The 21677-nt window shown below is 42.2% G+C and overlaps 1 long non-coding RNA gene across 1 annotated transcript; it reads left to right on the top strand.

The window, feature by feature from the left end:
• Positions 1 to 16611: 16611 nt before the first annotated feature.
• On the top strand, positions 16612 to 19938 carry LOC109866036 (uncharacterized). Its single transcript, XR_002251652.2, has 3 exons — positions 16612 to 17191; positions 18956 to 19021; positions 19186 to 19938. It is a non-coding gene; the product is annotated as an uncharacterized LOC109866036 (long non-coding RNA).
• Positions 19939 to 21677: the final 1739 nt, after the last annotated feature.

Here is a 21677-nt window from a genome sequence, read left to right as displayed (position 1 = left end):
GAGGATAGCTAGGTTTGATGTTGGACTGGTATTTGACCATGAAATTCCTATGTGATGCCTACTATTTTAAGTGGATAAGACTGTGGTTTCACGTGCTTCTCAGCAGCATTTGGATTGATTTGAATGAATTACTTTAGTGATTTTCTGAAAGAAACTACAGGAGGGCCCTTCAGATTATGGAACAGCATAGAGCATAACAGTTGGTCCCCGCAGGTTTCCTGGTACCTCTGCATTAGCCAAAAAGGACAAAAACCCACTGGACCCACTGGACAGAAAGCTGGTTGAATCAATGATGTTTCCACATCAATTCAACAAAGAAATGCAATATGACGATGTTCAATCAATGTGGAAAACTGATTGGATTTGCAAAAGGTCATCAACTTAAGTGAATTTCATTGTTTTTTTGTTGTCAATACCTAAATCCAATAACATGGTGACCTCTGTGTCCAGTGGGCAGGCACTCCATATCTCTATTCTCCATTTGATGTCTTCATCAGCCTCTCTCTGCCAAAGGGCATTCTATCTTGATTTTCCATCAACAGTAGCAATGGTACATTCTCAGGGATCTCAATATACAAAGGATATTTTATCTTAGCCAAGGGGCAAAACAGGTGTCCATAACAGAATATTCATGCACTTGGTAATTCAATAATGTCCGGATTAAATTAAAAGCACATTTCGCCAGATAGCTCAGACCACGCATCGCATGAAGTTGCTGGGTGCCATGGAGACAGAGAATATTGAGGAAAAGTCTGCGTTCAACCATACAACATGCACGCACACATGCACCAATGGAGAGGGGGAACTTTAACCATTGGAGAAACTGTATCCATTGGAGAAACTGTATCCATTGGAGAGGATGTATCCATTGGAGAGGCTGTAACCATTGGAGAAACTGTAACCATTGGAGAAACTGTAACCATTGGAGAAACTGTAACCATTAGAGAAACTGTAACAATTGGAGAAACTGTAACCATTGGAGAAACTGTAACCATTGGAGAAACTGTAACCATTGGAGAAACTGTAACCATTGGAGAAACTGTAACCATTGGAGAGGCTGTAACCATTGGAGAAACTGTAAACATTGGAGAAACTGTAACCATTGGAGAAACTGTAACCATTGGAGAGGCTGTAACCATTGGAGAAAGTGTAACCATTGGAGAGGCTGTAACCATTGGAGAGGCTGTAACCATTGGAGAAACTGTAACCATTGGAGAAATTATAACCATTGGAGAAACTGTAACCATTGGATAGGCTGTAACCATTGGAGAGGCTGTAACCATTGGAGATAATGTAACCATTTGAGAAACTTTAACCATTGGAGAAACTGTAACCATTGGCGAAACTGTATCCATTGGAGAAACTGTAACCATTGGAGAGGCTGTAACCATTGGATAGGCTGTATCCATTGGAGAAACTGTAACCATTGGAGAAACTGCAACCATTGGAGAGGCTGTAACCATTGGAGAGGCTGTAACCATTGGAGAAACTGTAACCATTGGAGAAATTATAACCATTGGAGAAACTGTAACCATTGGATAGGCTGTAACCATTGGAGAGGCTGTAACCATTGGAGATAATGTAACCATTTGAGAAACTTTAACCATTGGAGAAACTGTAACCATTGGCGAAACTGTATCCATTGGAGAAACTGTAACCATTGGAGAGGCTGTAACCATTGGATAGGCTGTATCCATTGGAGAAACTGTAACCATTGGAGAAACTGCAACCATTGGAGAGGCTGTAACCATTGGAGAAACTGTAACCATTGGAGAAACTGTAACCATTGGAGAAACAGTAACCATTGGAGAAACTGTAATCATTGGAGAAACTGTAACCATTGGATAAACTGTAACCATTGGAGAAACTGTAACCATTGGAGAAACTGTAACCATTGGAGAGGCTGTATCCATTGGAGAAACTGTAACCATTGGAGAGGCTGTAAGCATTGGAGAAACTGTAACCATTGGAGAAACTGTAACCATTGGAGAAACTGTAACCATTGGAGAGGCTGTAAGCATTGGAGAAACTGTAAGCATTGGAGAAACTGTAACCATTGGAGAGGCTGTAACCATTGGAGAGGCTGTATCCATTGGAGAAACTGTAACTGTAGGCGGCAACCCATTGGTGAGGCGGCAACCCATTGGAGAGGCGGCAACCCATTGGAGAGGCGGCAACCCTCTCTCTCTTTCCTCCTTCTAACTATTTCCTCTGTGTGATTGCAGTCCTATAGGCCAGGGATTCCCTCTGGTGTAAGTTTTTTTTGCCCTAGCACTTCAAATAACCATCATCAAGCTTTGATTTGATATGAATCCGCTGTGTAGTGCTAGAGTAAAAAACTAAACGTGTGGGGGTTGTATGGGTGGCCCAGGACCGAGTTTGAGAAACCCTGCTATACACTAGAGCAGTGTTTCCCAAATCCAGTCCTTGAGTACCCCGAAAATCAAGCGCACCTGATTCAACGTGTCAGCTAATCATGAAGCCCTCAATGAGTTGAATCAGGTATGTTTGTCCAGGGCTACAACACAAATTTGTTCTGTTGGGGGTACTGGAGGACTGGAGTTATAAACACTGTTGGGGGTACTAGAGGACTGGAGTTATAACACTGTTGGGGGTACTAGAGGACTGGAGTTATAAACACTGTTGGGGGTACTGGGGGACTGGAAATATAAACACTGTTGGGGGTACTAGAGGGCTGGAGTTATAAACACTGTTGGGGGTACTAGAGGACTGGAGTTATAAACACTGTGGGGGTACTAGAGGACTGGAGTTATAACACTGTTGGGGGTACTGGAGGACTGGAGTTATAAACACTGTTGGGGTACTAGAGGACTGGAGTTATAAACACTGTTGTGTGTACTAGAGGACTGGAGTTATAACACTGTTGGGGGTACTGGAGGACTGGAGTTATACACACTGTTGGGGTACAAGAGGACTGGAGTTATAAACACTGTTGGGGGTACTAGAGGACTAGAGTTATAACACTGTTGGGGGTACTAGAGGACTGGAGTTATAAACACTGTTGGGGGTACTGGAGGACTGGAGTTATAACACTGTTGGGGTACAAGAGGACTGGAGTTATAAACACTGTTGGGGGTACTAGAGGACTAGAGTTATAACACTGTTGGGGGTACTAGAGGACTGGAGTTATAACACTGTTGGGGGTACTAGAGGACTGGAGTTATAAACACTGTTGGGGGTACTGGGGGACTGGAAATATAAACACTGTTGGGGGTACTAGAGGGCTGGAGTTATAAACACTGTTGGGGGTACTAGAGGACTGGAGTTATAAACACTGTGGGGGTACTAGAGGACTGGAGTTATAACACTGTTGGGGGTACTGGAGGACTGGAGTTATAAACACTGTTGGGGTACTAGAGGACTGGAGTTATAAACACTGTTGTGTGTACTAGAGGACTGGAGTTATAACACTGTTGGGGGTACTGGAGGACTGGAGTTATACACACTGTTGGGGTACAAGAGGACTGGAGTTATAAACACTGTTGGGGGTACTAGAGGACTAGAGTTATAACACTGTTGGGGGTACTAGAGGACTGGAGTTATAAACACAGGGCTGGAGAGAGAGGGAATGAGAGAGGTGCCTAGAGAGCTATTTGGTCCCTACAGTCCTTCCCTGACAGAAATATGTGCTATTGATTACTAAACAGGATTCAACATTCTCATTAGTGTGATTAATCACATTTTTTTTGTTACTGCCTCATTTTAAATTCCATGAATAAGTAAATGAATAAAGAGTTGTAAAGCTCAATCCATTTCCCCCACCTCATCCTGATTTATTCCTATTTGTGGAAAGAATGCAGAAAGCATAATTTGGGTTTTAAATCAAAACCATGCAGGGTCCTGCTATTACAGTGATATATCCTCAGGTCTGGTCCGTGACTTCCTTGATACTTAGTTACTTAGTTAGTGATACACTGTTCTAGGGTAGTGCATAAAGACACCCCCGTGGTGGATAGAAGGCATTCATTCATATTATTCCTCTTCCAGGTATAATACAACAGCATATGTACACAGCATACACAGCAAATGACCCAGTGTTAAACAAGAGAAACTAACACTGAGAGTGTTGAGTCTTTGGACCCTTATAGACGTCAGAACAGTGTTAAATTAATAATACACAGCTTAGTGTAAAGCCTTATTCAAATATTTCCCAGAGTGCCTTGCCTTTTCGGAGTAAATTGTAGTGTTATCACCCATGACTGTATTTAGTGACAGAGACATGGTTGTTGCATTCATCAATTATGGGTCCTATGGTTTTCACCAAGTGAGAGCCTAACCAAATAGGTTAACATGATTTTATTAAATATATTTAACACAATGCCATATGTCTTTCATAAGGCCTTATTTTGAGGGTCTAGTTGTACCCTAATACATGGGCCTGAAACTCATACACATCACTTTGAACCAAAACCACACCTATAATTATCATATTTCCCAAAGTCTTACAGTGTGTTATTCCTATAGGGAACATTTGACAATCACTTTCTAAATGTGTTCTTAAATCGTTGGTTTTCCCTGTACTGACATAACTAATCCAAAAATGAAACCTTATACTATAGCAAATGACAATGAACATAAAACTAAATAGAACAAAATTGATAATCTCAATACTGCCAAATATATATAAGATTTATGCATCTTATTTTACTGGGTGGCATTTTCTTTCACAAATCACTTCAAATTCCCGTCAAAGCCACAGCCCCTAACTTGTTGTGCATCCAGTAAGGCAAAAAAACATGCTGACATGCTGCCATCAAGTTGAACAAATTGACAAAGACTTGTAAACAACCAGCACACAGCCACATGGTTGAATAATACATATTGGACCACACACAAACACTGTTCCATATTTTCTCCCATCTTTGCTTCGTACCTAAAGCCATTTTACACTTCACGGTCCAATTTTGTAGTCACTGGAGTTTGGTGAAGCATGTAGCAACATCAACGGAAAATTGAGGATTGTATAAACGGCTTTGGATGCAGTCAAAGCTGTTTATGGGGATCTGCAACTATTGGAGTGGGCGTGAAGGGGAGACGACGGGGAGAGGAGGGTGAGACGACGGGGAGAGGAGGGGGAGAGGAGAGGGAGAGGAGGGGGAGACGAGGGGGAGATGAGGGGGAGAGGAGTGGGCGTGAAGGGGAGACGAGGGGGAGAGGAGTGTGCGCGAAGGGTAGACGAGGGGGAGAGGAGGGGGCATGAAGGGGAGACAGGAGGGGGAGAGGAGGGGGAGAGGAGGGGGAGAGGAGTGGGCGCGAAGGGGAGACGAGGGGGAGAGAAGGGGAGACGAGGGGGAGACGAGGGGGAGACGAGGGGGAGACGAGGGGGAGACAAGGGGGAGAGGAGTGGGCGTGAAGGGGAGACGAGGGGGAGAGGAGGGGGAGAGGAGTGGGAGAGGAGGGGAGACGAGGGGGAGACGAGGGGGAGAGGAGTGGGCGTGAAGGGGAGACGAGGGGGAGAGGAGGGGGAGAGGAGGGGGAGACGAGGGGGAGAGGAGTGGGCGCGAAGGGGAGAGGAGGGGGAGAGGAGGGGGAGAGGAGTGGGAGAGGAGGGGAGACGAGGGGGAGACGAGGGGGAGATGAGGGGGAGACGAGGGGGAGAGGAGTGGGCGTGAAGGGGAGACGAGGGGGAGAGGAGGCGATTAAGTAGGGTAGAAAGAGGCTGTAGAGGCCGATGTTATTGATCAGGATTGTGATGATATTTTTTGTATGAAAATGTAGACAAATACATGCTGATAGATCCACAAAGGCTGTTTTACTACTACAACCTCTAGGTTTTATTTGAAAAACAGAGCCATCTCTCTCACACAGGCAATTTTTCATTCTCTTTCTCTCTTTCTCTCTCGCTCTCTCCCTTTCATCGCAAAACTGTTCAGAAGTTGTTTTGCTTCTCTTTTGATCTGAAGTAGAAGCGTCATACCCACATCTATTGCCTGCCCTAAGCAGTCGTTTCACCAGAGAGAGATGAGCCAGAGAGCTCCTCTGTAAGATGGGGTAAAGGCCTAGCTAAAATAATGTTTGGCCAAATACACTTCAGTAAATTATACACTTCTCTTATCATTCTTTCTACTGCAGGTGGTAGCAGAGAAAGCAATCTGGTGTTCTATCCATTTACTGTGTCGTAATGAAAGAAAGGGTTATGAACAGAAAGACTCCCACACACACAGCATGCTGCCTACATCTCTACGGTCCAAACTTTGTCTGTCTTGATAGCTACTATAGATGACTTAGAGAGGAAATTCAGAAACTCCTGGAGGTGTATGGAAATCAATTTTAAAAAAAATCTAAAACCAACAATCGAACAAACACGTTTTGGAATTTGGCATTCTTCAGGAGTTTTGGGGGGGCCTTGGGTGGAAAGAAACGTAGTGGCAGCGCTCCTTTCGTTTTGGTTTGATAGCTAGGTGATGAAATCATATTTTCTGGCTCTGCAATACTGCACAAAATATAATATTTTGTAACAGGTATGTCTATATAACATTTCCCCTATACATGTACATGGTTTTGAATATCTATTGATTCTCTCCATCCGATTTATTTTCCCTACAGAAATGCAGTGTGGCATTGTCACCTTCTGACCGTAGTTCCCTTGTTATGTCTTTGTTTTAGTATGGTCAGGGCGTGAGTTGGGTGGGTTGTCTATGTTCTTTTTTCTATAATTTGGGATTTTCTATGTTCGGCCTGGTATGGTATTCAATCAGAGGCAGTTGTCAATCGTTGTCCCTGATTGAGAATCATACTTAGGTAGCCTGGTTTCACTTTTGAGTTGTGGGTGTTTATGTTCCGTGTTAGTGTCTGTGTCGCACGGGACTGTTTCGGTTTGATTACTTCACGTTTATTGTTTTGTTCAGTGTTCATTACTTTATTAAATAACATGAACACTTACCACGGTCCTCACCTTCTTCCACCACAGACGATCGTTACAGGCATAGCATTTTGCCAATAGGATGCATTTTTTCACCCATCTACACATACTCTTAATTTTTGCAAATGTATTGAAAATGAAATACAGAAATATCTCTGAGCAAATACATGTTAGAATCACCTTTTGCAGGTTTGGCAATGATTATAGCTGTGAGTCTTACTGGGTAAGTCTCTAAGAGCTTTGCCTCACCTGGATTGTACAATATTTGCACACTTGGATTATACAATATTTTTCACATTATTATTGAAGAAATTATTCTATCTCTGTCAAGTTGGTTGTTGATCATTGCTAGACAGCTATTTTCAAGTCTTGCCATAGATGTTTAAGCTTATTCTTGGTAAGAAACTTTAGTGTATATTTGTATTTGTGTTTTAGGTTATTGTCCTGCTGAAAGGGGAATGTGTCTCGCAGTGTCTGTTGGAAAGCAGACTGAACATGGTTTTCTGTCACGATCGTTTGTAGAAACGGACCAAGGCGCAGCGAATGTTGAGTTATAAATCATTTATTAACAGTGAAACTTAACAAAAACAATAAACAACAAACGAACCGTGACTACAGAGGTGCTACATACACTTATTCAAAGTACAAAATCCCACAAACACAGGTGGGAACAAACACTACTTAAATATGATCCCCAATTAGAGACAACGATTACCAGCTGCCTCTAATTGGGAATCATACAAATCACCAACATAGAAACATGAAAACTAGAACACCCACATAGAAATAATAAACTAGACTAACCCCCCAGTCACACCCTGACCTACACTACCATAGAAAATAAGCACTCTCTATGGTCAGGACGTGACATTTTCCTTTAGGATTTTGCCTGTACTTGGCTCTATTCCGTTTGTTTTTATCCTAAATAACTCCTGAGTCCTTGCCAATGACAACCATACCCGTAACATGACACAGCCACCATCATGCTTGAAAATATGAAGTGGTACTCAGTGATGTGTTGGGAATATCCAACATATCCAAACCCCAAACGGTTTGTATTCAGGATATAAAGGTAATTTCTTAGCCAATTTTTTTTTGCAGTTTTACTTTAGTGCTTTATTGTAAACAGTGTGCATGCTTAGGAATATTTGTATTCTGTGCAGGTTTCCTTCTTTTCACGTGTGAGTATTGTCGAGTAACTACAATGTTGTTGATTCATCCTCAGTTTTCACCTATCACAGCTATTTAACTCTGTAACTGTTTTAAAGTCACCAATGGGCTGCATGTTGAAATCCCTGAGCTGTTTCCTTCTTCTCCAGCAACTAGGTTAGGAAGGAAGACTGTATTTTTGTAGTGACTGGGTGCGTTGATATATCATCTAAAGTGTAAATAATAACTTCACCATGCTCAAATGGATATTCATTGTATGCTTTTCACCCATCTCCCAATATGAGCCCTTCTTTGCGAGGCATTGTAAAATTTTCCTGGTCTTTGTGGTTGAATCAGTGTTTGAAATGCACTTCTCGAATAAGGGATCTTACAGATAATTGTAAACAATTTATATACGAAAGTATGTGGACACCCCTTCAAATTAGTGGATTTGGATATTTCAGCCATACCCATTTCTGACAGGTGTATAAAATCAAGCACACAGACATGCAATCTCCATAAACAAACAATTGCATTACAGAAGAGCTCAGTGACTTTCAATGTGGCGCCATCATAGGATGCCACCTTTCCAACATGTCAGTTCATACAAATTCTGCACTGCTAGAGCTTCCCCGGTCAACTGTAAGTGCTGTTATTGTGAAGTGGAAACGTCTAGGAGAAACAATGGCTCAGCCGTGAAGTGGTAGGCCACACAACCTCACAGAATGGGACCGCCAAGTGCAGAAGTGCATTAACTCACTACCGAGTTCCAAACTTCCTCTGGAAGAAATGTCGCACAAGAACTGTTCATCAGGAGCGTCATGAAAGGGGTTTCCATGGCCGAGCAGCCGCACACAAGCCTAAGATCACCATGCACAATGCCATGCATCGGCTGGAGTGGTGTATAGCTCGCCGCCATTGGACTCTGGAGCAGTGGAAACACATTAACCGGAGTGATGAATCACTTGTCACCATCTGGCAGCCCGACAGACGAATCTTGGTTTGGCGGATGCCAGGAGAATTCTACCTGCCCCAATGCATAGTGCCAACTGTAAAGCTTGGTGGATGAGGAATAATGGTCTGGGGCTGTTTTTCAATGTTTGGGCTAGGCCCCTTAGTTCCAAAGTAGGGAAATCTTAACAGTACAGCATGCAATTACATTCTAGTCAATTCTGTGCTTCCTGTCAAGCCTGCTCCTGCTCCCCATCCCCATCGTAATGATGGTGGACCCTCATTACGCACACCTGTCACCATTGTTTGCTCTTCAGCTCATCAGCTCAGTTGGCTCGTCGGGCTTCCACGCCTTAGCTGGCTCGAGAGGTTTCCTTGTCTCAGCAGGTTCGTCGGGCTCCCATGCCTCAGCCGGCTCGTGGGCTTCCACGCTGTCCTTCCACTCTGTCCTTCAACGCTGTCCTTCCACACAGTCCTTCCACGCTGTCCTTGTTTGTTTCATGCCGGTTTTATATTAAATGTTTGGGGAAGGCCATTTCTTGTTTCAGCATGACAATGCCCCCGTGCATACAGGTCCATACAGAAATGGTTTGTCGAGATCAGTGTGGAAGAACTGGACTGGCCTGCACAGAGCCTTGACCTCAACCCCATCGAACACCTTTGGGATGAATTGGAACACCTACTGCGAGCCAGGCCTAATCACCCAACATCAGTGCCTGACCTCACTAATGCTCTTGTGGATGAATGGAAGCAATTCCCTGCAGCAATGTTCCAAAATACAGTGGAAAGCCTTCCCAGAAGAGTGGAGGCTGTTATAGCTGCAAAGGGGGGACCAGCTCCTTATTAATGCCCATGACTTTATAATGAGATGTTCGACGAGCAGGTGTCCGCATACTTGTGGGGTACAGAGATGAAATAGTCATAACAAAAATAATGTTAAACACTGTTAAGCAAATGTTTTACTTGGCCATAACAAAGAGGTTGAATACTTATTGACTCAAGAAATTTAAGTTTTTCATTTTTAATTCATTTGTAAAAAAAAAAGTATAAAAACATAAATCCACTTTGAGAATTAAGGAGCATTGTGTGTAGGCCAGTTACACAAAATCTCAATTGAATCCATTTTAATTTAAGGCTGGAATACAACAAAATGTGGAATATATAAAGGGTGAATACGTGTGAATACTTTCTGAAGGCACTGTAACATTTCATTGGCTATAACTACAGTGCAGATGTCGACCTGTACAGTTCAGATGTCACAGACGGCATTAGAAGGAATGCCAAGGGATTTCAAAGTACTTCCTGTGAGCTCTTTTCATAGGTGACAGCCAAATATGCCACTGAGCCAGCCGCTCACGGCCTTCCTCTACCATCATTTCCCTACTCACTCACAAAACCTGACAACATCATATTAAACACTGTAAAATATAAATAGAGAGCTTTATACAATGAAAGCTCAGGGAAAAACTGCTTTCTTCAGGAGTCATACTTTTTACTTAAAGGCCCAATGCAGCCGTTCTTATCTCGTTATCAAATCATTTCTGGGTAACAATGAAGTACATCACTAAGTGGCTTCTATCCCCAAGCCATAAGACTCCTGAACATGTCGTGAAATGGCTACCCAGACAATTTGCATTGCCCCCCCACCCCCTCTCCAAACCACTGCCACTCTCTGTTGTCATCTATGCATAGTAACTTTAATTAACTCTACCTACATGTACATACTACCTCAACTAAGCGGTGCCCCTGCACATTGACTCTGTACAAGCACAGATCACGACAGCAGGATGATAAATCACGACAGCAGGATGATAAATCACGACAGCAGGATGATAAATCACGACAGCTGGATGATAAATCAGGACAGCTGGATAATAAATCACGACAGCAGGATGATAAATCAGGACAGCTGGATAATAAATCAGGACAGCTGGATGATAAATCACAACAGCAGGATAATAAATCATGACAGCTGGATAATGAATCACGACAGCAGGATGATAAATCACGACAGCAGGATAATAAATCACGACAGCTGGATAATAAATCACGACAGCAGGATGATAAATCACGACAGCTGGATAATAAATCACGACAGCAGGATGATAAATCACGACAGCAGGATAATAAATCACGACAGCAGGATGATAAATCACGACAGCAGGATGATAAATCACGACAGCTGGATGATAAATCAGGACAGCTGGATAATAACTCACGACAGCAGGATGATAAATCACGACAGCTGGATAATAAATCACGACAGCAGGATGATAAATCACGACAGCAGGATAATAAATCACGACAGCTGGATAATAAATCATGACAGCTGGATAATAAATCACGACAGCAGGATGATAAATCACGACAGCTGGATAATGAATCACGACAGCAGGATGATAAATCACGACAGCAGGATAATAAATCACGACAGCTGGATAATAAATCACGACAGCAGGATGATAAATCACGACAGCAGGATAATAAATCACGACAGCTGGATAATAAATCACGACAGCTGGATGATACATCACAACAGCAGGATAATAAGTCACGACAGCTGGATGATGAATCACAACAGTGGGATAATAAGTCAGGACAACACCGTATCTAAATATTCTCCCTATTATCCATAATAATCTTATGTACACTAGCTGACCCAAACTGTATCTGTGAGCTGCTAGATCGTAGGCACAATTGCTATGTAACACAAGTTATGACAACACTATCGGTGGTCATTGGTCTATTAACCAATTTACTGTATGGTGATTTCACCATGGAAACCTAAAACTCCCACGCATGCAAGCCTGCTGATTAGAAGGTCCTGCTTGGATTCTATTTTTAACCAGCAATTATCAGGAAATAACATTGATCACATTTATTCAAACTTTTACAGTGTTAGTTTCATCTTCTGTTGTACAATTTGATACAAAACACTGGTAAAATTGAATTTTGACTCCACTGGGCCTTTAATCTGCCAAATACCTGGAGTCACCTGAGCCAATGTAACGTGTGTTTAAATTAGTCCAACACAACCTTTTGTGTGATTTGGGGCTAGGCAAAGGGCAACATCAGTTCATAATTGGCCTGGCTGGATTGCCGTGCCACAACCCCTCTCTCTCTCCATACTGAGTCTGCAGTCCCAGAACACAACTGACACAACCAATTTGCACAGTCAGTAGACCAGAGAATAATTTTCACCTTAATCTTTTATAGGACCATATCAGCCTCGCGTGGAGGGAGAGAAATACAATTATAATAATAAAAGGGGGCGGGGGGGGGGGTTGACAGGGACATAATTACAAATGACACCCATAATCAGCTTGTTAGAGCTTCCACAGCCTCCCTCTCGTAAAAGAGGAGGAGGATTTAAAGGTTGCTCTATGTTCAAAGCAGCTAACCGGGACTTTGACATTTCACAGCCTTAAGACCATAGTCCACAGCCCACCATAAAAAACTGGCGTGGAAAGTTAATGTGTTGCTACTTTATTGTTTCCATGCTAACAGGCTTTAGGCATTTAATTTTATTTGTCACATGCTCTGAATACAATGGGTGTGGACTTTAAAATAGTAACACAAGAGGAATAAAATACACAATAATGAAGTTATATACAGGGAGTATCAGTACCAGATCAATGTGGAGCTATTTACAGGGAGTATCAGTACCAGATCAATGTGGAGCTATTTACAGGGAGAACCAGTACCAGATCAATGTGGAGCTATATACAGGGAGTATCAGTACCAGATCAATGTGGAGTTTTTACAGGAAGTACCAGTACCAGATCAATGTGGAGCTATTTACAGGGAGAACCAGTACCAGATCAATGTGGAGTTTTTACAGGAAGTACCAGTACCAGATCAATGTGGAGCTATTTACAGGGAGAACCAGTACCAGATCAATGTGGAGCTATTTACAGGGAGAACCAGTACCAGATCAATGTGGAGCTATTTACAGGGAGAACCAGTACCAGATCAATGTGGAGCTATATACAGGGAGTATCAGTACCAGATCAATGTGGAGCTATATACAGGGAGTATCAGTACCAGATCAATGTGGAGTTTTTACAGGAAGTACCAGTACCAGATCAATGTGGAGCTATTTACAGGGAGAACCAGTACCAGATCAATGTGGAGTTTTTACAGGTAGTACCAGTACCAGATCAATGTGGAGCTATTTACAGGGAGAACCAGTACCAGATCAATGTGGAGCTATTTACAGGGAGAACCAGTACCAGATCAATGTGGAGCTATTTACAGGGAGAACCAGTACCAGATCAATGTGGAGCTATATACAGGGAGTATCAGTACCAGATCAATGTGGAGTTTTTACAGGAAGTACCAGTACCAGATCAATGTGGAGCTATTTACAGGGAGAACCAGTACCAGATCAATGTGGAGTTTTTACAGGAAGTACCAGTACCAGATCAATGTGGAGCTATTTACAGGGAGAACCAGTACCAGATCAATGTGGAGCTATTTACAGGGAGAACCAGTACCAGATCAATGTGGAGCTATTTACAGTGAGAACCAGTACCAGATCAATGTGGAGCTATATACAGGGAGTATCAGTACCAGATCAATGTGGAGCTATATACAGGGAGTATCAGTACCAGATCAATGTGGAGTTTTTACAGGAAGTACCAGTACCAGATCAATGTGGAGCTATTTACAGGGAGAACCAGTACCAGATCAATGTGGAGCTATTTACAGGGAGAACCAGTACCAGATCAATGTGGAGCTATATACAGGGAGTACCAGTACCAGATCAATGTGGAGCTATATACAGGGAGTATCAGATCAATGTGGAGTTATATACAGGGATTACCAGTACCAGATCAATGTGATGGTATATACAGGAAGTACCAGTACCAGATCAAAGTGCAGAGGTACAAGGTATTTGAGGTAGATATGTCTATGAAGGCAGGGTAAAGTGATTAGGCATCAGGATAGATTATAATGAGAGTAAGAATAAAGAACGGAGTAGCAGCAGCATGTGATGAGTGTAAACGTGTGCATGTGTGTGTGTGTGTGTGTGTGTGTGTGTGTGTGTGTGTGTGTGTGTGTGTGTGTGTGTGTGTTAATGTGTGTTGTGTTGGTATGTGTATGTAGTGTATATGATGTGTGTGGGTTTTGTGTGAGTGTGTGTGTAATGTATACTGTATATATAATCTGTGAGTGTGTGTGTAGTGTGTATGTAATGTATACTGTATATATAATCTTGTGAGTGTGTGTGTAGTGTGTATGTAATGTATACTTTATATATAATCTTGTGAGTGCATATAATCAGTGCAAGATAGGGTCAATGCAGATAGTCCAAGTAACCATTAATGAACTATTAAGCAATCCTATGGCTATTTAGCAGTTTTATGACTTGGGGGTAGAAGCTGTCTCCGAGCTGAGAGCCGATGCTCTGGTATCGTTTGCCGGATGGTAGCAGAGTGAAAAGCCTGAATAACAACACAGTCCACATGCAACTCTACCTGCAGGACATTATACCAGCTTTATGTCATAGTTAATACATGTGTGGGTACTTTATATACCTGTCCTCTTGTTATAGCTGTCTGATATCCATGAGATAAATTATTAAAAACCACTGCGAAATCTGCCGCTCTATACATACAGTTTCAGAGTACTGGAATGTGTTGTAATGGTAAGAGCACAGCTGTGTATCCTCTCCTACCTGGCCCTGAGAATATTCCTCCTGCTTCTGTTGTTTAGCCAGATGAGCTCTCAGATGAGCACTCAAAGATGAATATTACCCATACAGCGAGCCAAGCTGCGAGCTAGGAGGCTAGAGACATCCCCGTTCGGGCTCCACACCACGCGCCGTGCCGCTACAAGCACATAACATTTCTTAAATGAACGGTTCGGCACCACCGAGTCTTGCACACAGCTAGAGGAGAGGATTCCTGTGTTCAGGCCATTAATGGCATCTGTTGTTGTGCATCTGTAGAGTGCTATTAAATCGGTCCCCACGCTGTCACGTACCTAAATCTGCTGATGCACTGCTGAACTCTTCTCCATGTGTTTTGGTATTACTGGTGTTATGAAAGTGGCCTTATGTTATGACAGTGGCATGGCCTGGTGTTATTAAAGTGGCCTGCTGTTATGACAGAGGCCTGGCCTGGTATTATGGCAGTGGGATCTCTCTCTCTCCCTCTCTCCCCATCACTCTCTCTCACTCCACATGCTCGTTCACGCTGCTCGTGGGCGAATTTCCTCTTCCATCTCGCCGGCGGTTGTCTTAGGCAGGTGTATGGTAAGAAACGTCTCGGTTTCCAGAGTAAAAACCCAGTTTAATGGTATTAGAAATGATAGCTCAGAACGGCTGAAATGGGATTTTGAAAAATTGATTGGTTCTCTGCTGGATACCAAAAACGTCCTATAATATCTGCCCCTGTGCCCTTGCTGGGTAGAGGTAGTGAACGTTGTCAACAGGCTACTAACACTTCACAACTGGCTGCGTGACTACTGCAGCTCCTTGGGTGTAACTTATGTAGACAACTTTGACACCTTTTGGAAACAGATGATGCTCTATAAGGAGGATGGGATCCACCCCAATAATTTGGGTACTTGGATGCTGAAGAAACACTTCAAAGCGGCGCTGAGGCAATGACTGATCAAATCCTCAACCGAGCGGCAGCTAGCCTAGTGGTTTGAGCATTGGACTAGTAACCGAAAGGTTGCAAGATCAAATCCCTGTGCTGACAAGGTAAAAACTCATTCTGTCCATGAACAAGGCAGTTAACCACTGTTCCAATGCCATCATTGAAAATAACAATTTCTTCTTAACAGACTTGCTTAGCTAAAAAAATGAGATTCTTGTCTTCACTGTCAAAATATAGGTTATGAAAAGATTATAATCTCTCTCTCTTTGGGAGCACAGATTCCACACTGGAGATTCCTTCTCTATTGTTTTGATCATGTGTTCTCTAGAATACAGCATGCCAACAACATACAGTACTTTCAGAAGAATTCCTAGAAAGAGCTGTATTTCCTAGAAAATAACATTACAGTTGGTAAAGGTATAGCATGTAAAGGATAGCATTGTTAGCCTCCATACGCACGCTGCTTTAGATCCTAATTTAGTCAGTCAGTTACACAAGGTCGTTGCATAAGGGATAATCAACGAGGGGCTATGCATCCTATGGAAGATTATGAACGATGTGGAACTAACCTTCTACTGAGTTGTATTGTTTTCCAGAGAATGCATAGAGTCCCGAGTTGATTATCCCTTTTATACCATGGCAATAATTTAACACTTTCGCTGCTAGAAAAGTGTTTCTTTTGCAGGTAGAAAAGTCTTCAACATCCACTGAAGTAGCTAGCAAGTTTACTAGATAGCGACAGTAGTTGCTGTGGTAACCAAACAAACTTACTATTTTAGCTTACCAAACCACCAGTCCTAGCTTGCTGTTATAGGGAAATAATGCACACTGTAGAATGCCCTTCAAGCCAATCAGAAACGAGTATTCAATAATGCCACGGCATAAAGTGTCTTAAAGGGGAATGGAAAAACTTTAGGAAGTACATCTTAGGAAATAGATGAAGTCAATCCACTTATACTACATATGTGCACACTTATACTACATATGTGCATACTTATACTACATATGTGCATATGTGCAATATTTAGTATTTCGGTCGTCGACAAAGTTTATTTTAGCTATGGTCAGCGCCATTTCAAATTGCCATAGTAACGACTGATGCCAGTGTTTCACAGGCAGTAATCAGCAAATTGTCTGTGGTATTGAGTTTGCAAGTGGAGAGTGAATGGAAGAGAGTGAGGTTAGGGGCAGACAATGAAGATGGCACCAGCAAGTAGTAATTCAACCATGAACTGTATAGCGCCAGCCTGTAGGAATCGGCTCCAAAAACAATCCCTCAGTACGTTACTGAACCCCAACTTTTGAAGAAGTGGCTCCATGTTCTGAAGAGGAAGGACGTGCCAACTCGAACTTGCAGGATCTGCTGCCAGCACTTTGAGGAGGAAGACTTTGAGATGAAGGGTACTTTCGATGCGGCAACTGGGAGTTTTCGAATGGAAAGGGGTCATAGGACTACTTTGAAACGCTCTGCTTGCACCTCCATTTTCAAGGGTTATGGGGTAGGGGTTACCGACCGACCATCATCAACATCGCAGACTTCGGAGTCTAGCAAAAGCCGGACTGAACGGAGGAGGCGACTCGAGTCAATGGAGAAACTGAGGTACTGTTAACCGGTCATGAGTCATGATTGTTGTTGGACTAGGCTAGCGTAGACACTGGCCAACTTTGGTGCAACTCTAGATTAAGGTAACTAGCTAATTAGGTCTGAAGTGTTTTGTGTAACACCCCCCAGCAACTGCCGTTAACAAGAAACTCAACTGCAACTAAAATTGCAACACAGTTTCTCCGTGTAGCCCTGTTATTAGGTAGTTACTGTAGCTAGCTTACACCTCAGATAGTACAGTAATACATGTTGTTGACAGATTTGTTTTTGTAATGTTTTGTTAGCTCCACCTCATCTAGCAAGACTGAAGTTGATGGCTAATGTTTTGTTAGCTCCACCTTATTTAGCCAGACTGAAGTTGATGGCTAATGTTTTGTTAGCTCCACCTTATTTAGCCAGACTGAAGTTGATGGCTAATGTTTTGTTAGCTCCACCTTATTTAGCCAGACTGAAGTTGATGGCTAATGTTTTGTTAGCTCCACCTTATTTAGCCAGACTGAAGTTGATGGCTAATGTTTTGTTAGCTCCACCTTATTTAGCCAGACTGAAGTTGATGGCTAATGTTTTGTTAGCTCCACCTTATTTAGCCAGACTGAAGTTGATGGCTAATGTTTTGTTAGCTCCACCTTATTTAGCCAGACTGAAGTTGATGGCTAATGTTTTGTTAGCTCCACCTTATTTAGCAAGACTGAAGTTGATGGCTAATGTTTTGTTAGCTCCACCTTATTTAGCCAGACTGAAGTTGATGGCTAATGTTTTGTTAGCTCCACCTTATTTAGACAGACTGAAGTTGATGGCTAATGTTTTGTTAGCTCCACCTTATTTAGACAGACTGAAGTTGATGGCTAATGTTTTGTTAGCTCCACCTTATTTAGACAGACTGAAGTTGATGGCTAATGTTTTGTTAGCTCCACCTTATTTAGCCAGACTGAAGTTGATGGCTAATGTTTTGTTAGCTCCACCTTATTTAGACAGACTGAAGTTGATGGCTAATGTTTTGTTAGCTCCACCTTATTTAGACAGACTGAAGTTGATGGCTAATGTTTTGTTAGCTCCACCTTATTTAGCCAGACTGAAGTTGATGGCTAATGTTTTGTTAGCTCCACCTTATTTAGCCAGACTGAAGTTGATGGCTAATGTTTTGTTAGCTCCACCTTATTTAGACAGACTGAAGTTGATGGCTAATGTTTTGTTAGCTCCACCTTATTTAGCCAGACTGAAGTTGATGGCTAATGTTTTGTTAGCTCCACCTTATTTAGCAAGACTGAAGTTGATGGCTAATGTTTTGTTAGCTCCACCTTATTTAGCCAGACTGAAGTTGATGGCTAATGTTTTGTTAGCTCCACCTTATTTAGCCAGACCGAAGTTGATGGCTAATGTTTTGTTAGCTCCACCTTATTTAGCCAGACTGAAGTTGATGGCTAATGTTTTGTTAGCTCCACCTTATTTAGCCAGACTGAAGTTGATGGCTAATGTTTTGTTAGCTCCACCTTATTTAGCCAGACTGAAGTTGATGGCTAATGTTTTGTTAGCTCCACCTTATTTAGACAGACTGAAGTTGATGGCTAATGTTTTGTTAGCTCCACCTTATTTAGCCAGACTGAAGTTGATGGCTAATGTTTGCTGAAAAATAAAAGTCCCTGTATTTGCTGTGTGTTTGTCTGTGTGTGAGTTGACATAGCATAACAGACAGGTAGCTTGTTATCGCCAACTGATATATTTGTGTTCAGTTGCCTTAACAAAACGTTTATTTGTTTTCAGAATGACATCTTCATGCCTGAAAAGGTTTTCATCCTGGAGGAGACTGTGCAGGAGGAGACACAGGAGGTACATGCAAATCCATGTTATTTCTAAGGCTATTGTTTATTTCAAGGCACAATCTACCGTCCCAGGGCAAATTTTGGATATAAAATGGACAATATACAGTATATACAGTGATTCTTGAATATAACTATAGCCTAATAGATGCCTTAATTGTTTTCTACCAACAGGAAAGAACGGTTAGTACAGCATGCCAGACTGACCCCTGGGTGCCTGAGTGTTCCTGTGCTGCAGTGGATCAGAGGTCCACAGGGACCATCACTAAAGAGCTCGGAGCTCAGCTAGATTGCGCTCACAACCATCAGTATACAACCGAGTCCTGCCCCTATACGCCACAGATGGAGCTGACAGAGAGTGAGAACAATGAAGACCAGACCTCACTGTATGAACCTGAGAGTTCAGAAACACAATCATCACAGTGCCAGCTATAGTATCGGAGATATAGTATCGAAGATATAGTATTGAAGCTATTGTATCGAAGATATAGTATCGAATATATAGTATCGAATATAAAGTATCAAAGATATAGTATCAAATATAGAGTATCAAAGATATAGTATCAAAGATATAGTATCGAATATATAGTATCAAAGATATAGTATCGAATATATAGTATCGAATATATAGTATCGAATATATAGTATCAAAGATATAGTATCGAATATATAGTATCAAAGATATAGTATCGAATATATAGTATCAAAGATATAGTATCGAATATATAGTATTGAAGATATAGTATTGAAGATATAGTATTGAAGATATAGTATCGAATATATAGTATCAAAGAGTGTGTGCAAGATCCCAAATACATAGTCATTGATAGCAAGCTGAAGGAGTTGTTAAATGTCTGCCATGAGCCAGGATGTCGAGCATGTGTGATCAGTTCATCCCTGAAAATAAATGGTTTTCCTATCACCATGGAGACAGTGTGTTGTGGGCCACAGGAGGCAGTGGTTGTCCCAGACCAGAGTGGGAAAGTTGTTTGCAGGGAATCTGTTGGTGCCATCAGCAGTCCTCCCTAATGGCAGCTCCCATATTTGTGGAAACATGTCACCTCCTCAGCCTGGTGTTCATGTCGCTGTGACAGTTCTCAAACCAACAGCGCATCTACATTGTGCCAGAGGTTAAGTTGCAGATTAAATACACACCAAAGTATGTAACAGATACTATAAAAATGTCAGATCACCCAGACAGTTAGTGAATGTACAACATGCAGCACAGCAAGCAATCAATATAATCAAATGTGTTTTACAGAGCCTTTTTACATCACAATAATAACGACAGTGGTTATAATGGGTGCAACAGCTCAACACCTCAGGAGAAAACTTCAGTTGGCTTTTCATACCTGAGCATTCATAGGTCGAGGCAGCAGGTCCCGGAGAGAGGGAGAGAGAGAGACGAAACAGCAGGTCTGGGACAGGGTTTGCACGTCCGTTGAAATGGGTAAAAAAAACAATTCCTCTCCGATTCCCTTTATGGTTGTGTGTATCTTTGAATTCAGTGCTGAATGGCCTGCTCCTTCTCCATTTACTACTCTCACTCTTTGGGCACTCAGGAGAGTCCTCTGGGATGGTCCTAGACCCAGAAATAAGTTCCACAAATCATAGTTCGGATTTTACTACAGAATATATGACAGTACCTCTGGCTTCCCGATGGACACCAGCTATTTCCTCACACCTTTGACAATGTGTCACAGGTCATACTCATGCCAGATATCAGCATGTGAGTCCCTCAAGTGCACCCTCACACTTGGATGCCTGTCAGTGGCCAAGGTTTCAATACTACATCCATGGGCCTGTTAGTAATAATGGCTTTATGATTATCCTAAAGGTACATAGGTCCTCTTCATTCATCCACCAAACACACAGTTACAACCCTTAGGCTAGCTACAAAATATAGGTTAGGCTATAGCTTACCTCAATGTGTTACAGGCATCTCTCTAATCCCTCCCTCTCCAACCAATAGCTGGTCTTCACCTCGGTCACATGTCTCCTGGGCGAGGATCAGGTGGGAAGCAGAGTCCAGGATGGTGTAAGAGCCAAAGGAGGCACAATGGCCTGGCGAATTACACCGTGAGTCTCCACCAATTGTGGCCAGAATAGCCTCCGTGTGCTGGGTCCACATGTGGTTAACTTCTTAAAGTAGAAACAATAGCAAAGTGTCCTCCCTGCTCCTCTTTTGGTAAAAAGCTGAGGGATGCGGCTGGAGAAATGCAACCACTCTCAAATTCATAGAGCTATTGAAGCAAGGATTGACCACCCATGATATGGGTATTGTGTTTGTTTATATTTTCTTTGTTTACAAACTTTTGAGTAAAATAAGCTTATATTTGGGGTTCTGATGGGGTACGACAGTTGAACTAAACTCATGAGGCATTTATATGTTAGATTCTTCAAGAATCAATGGTTACATATCATTAATTTATAAGTGAAAAATGGATGTAGAAACTGCTGATTGCCCTTTTAATGCTACTGTTGTTTGGATAAAGGCGTCTGCTAAATGCATATATTATTAAAGTCTCCTTTGACTGCCAACTAGCTGCCCAGTGTAGTTACCATTCCTTTCCAATAGATGGTGGGCAAAGCTAGTTGAAGTCACTACTCTAGCGACAGGGACACAGTGTTAGTGCGCGTTGAAAGTAGTTTCATCTTCAAAGCAA

Source organism: Oncorhynchus kisutch, linkage group LG20 (assembly GCF_002021735.2).
Source record: "Oncorhynchus kisutch isolate 150728-3 linkage group LG20, Okis_V2, whole genome shotgun sequence".
NCBI classification, from domain to species: domain Eukaryota; kingdom Metazoa; phylum Chordata; class Actinopteri; order Salmoniformes; family Salmonidae; genus Oncorhynchus; species Oncorhynchus kisutch.
Note: the sequence above shows the minus strand (reverse complement) of the source record. Positions and strands in the feature narration are given on the sequence as shown.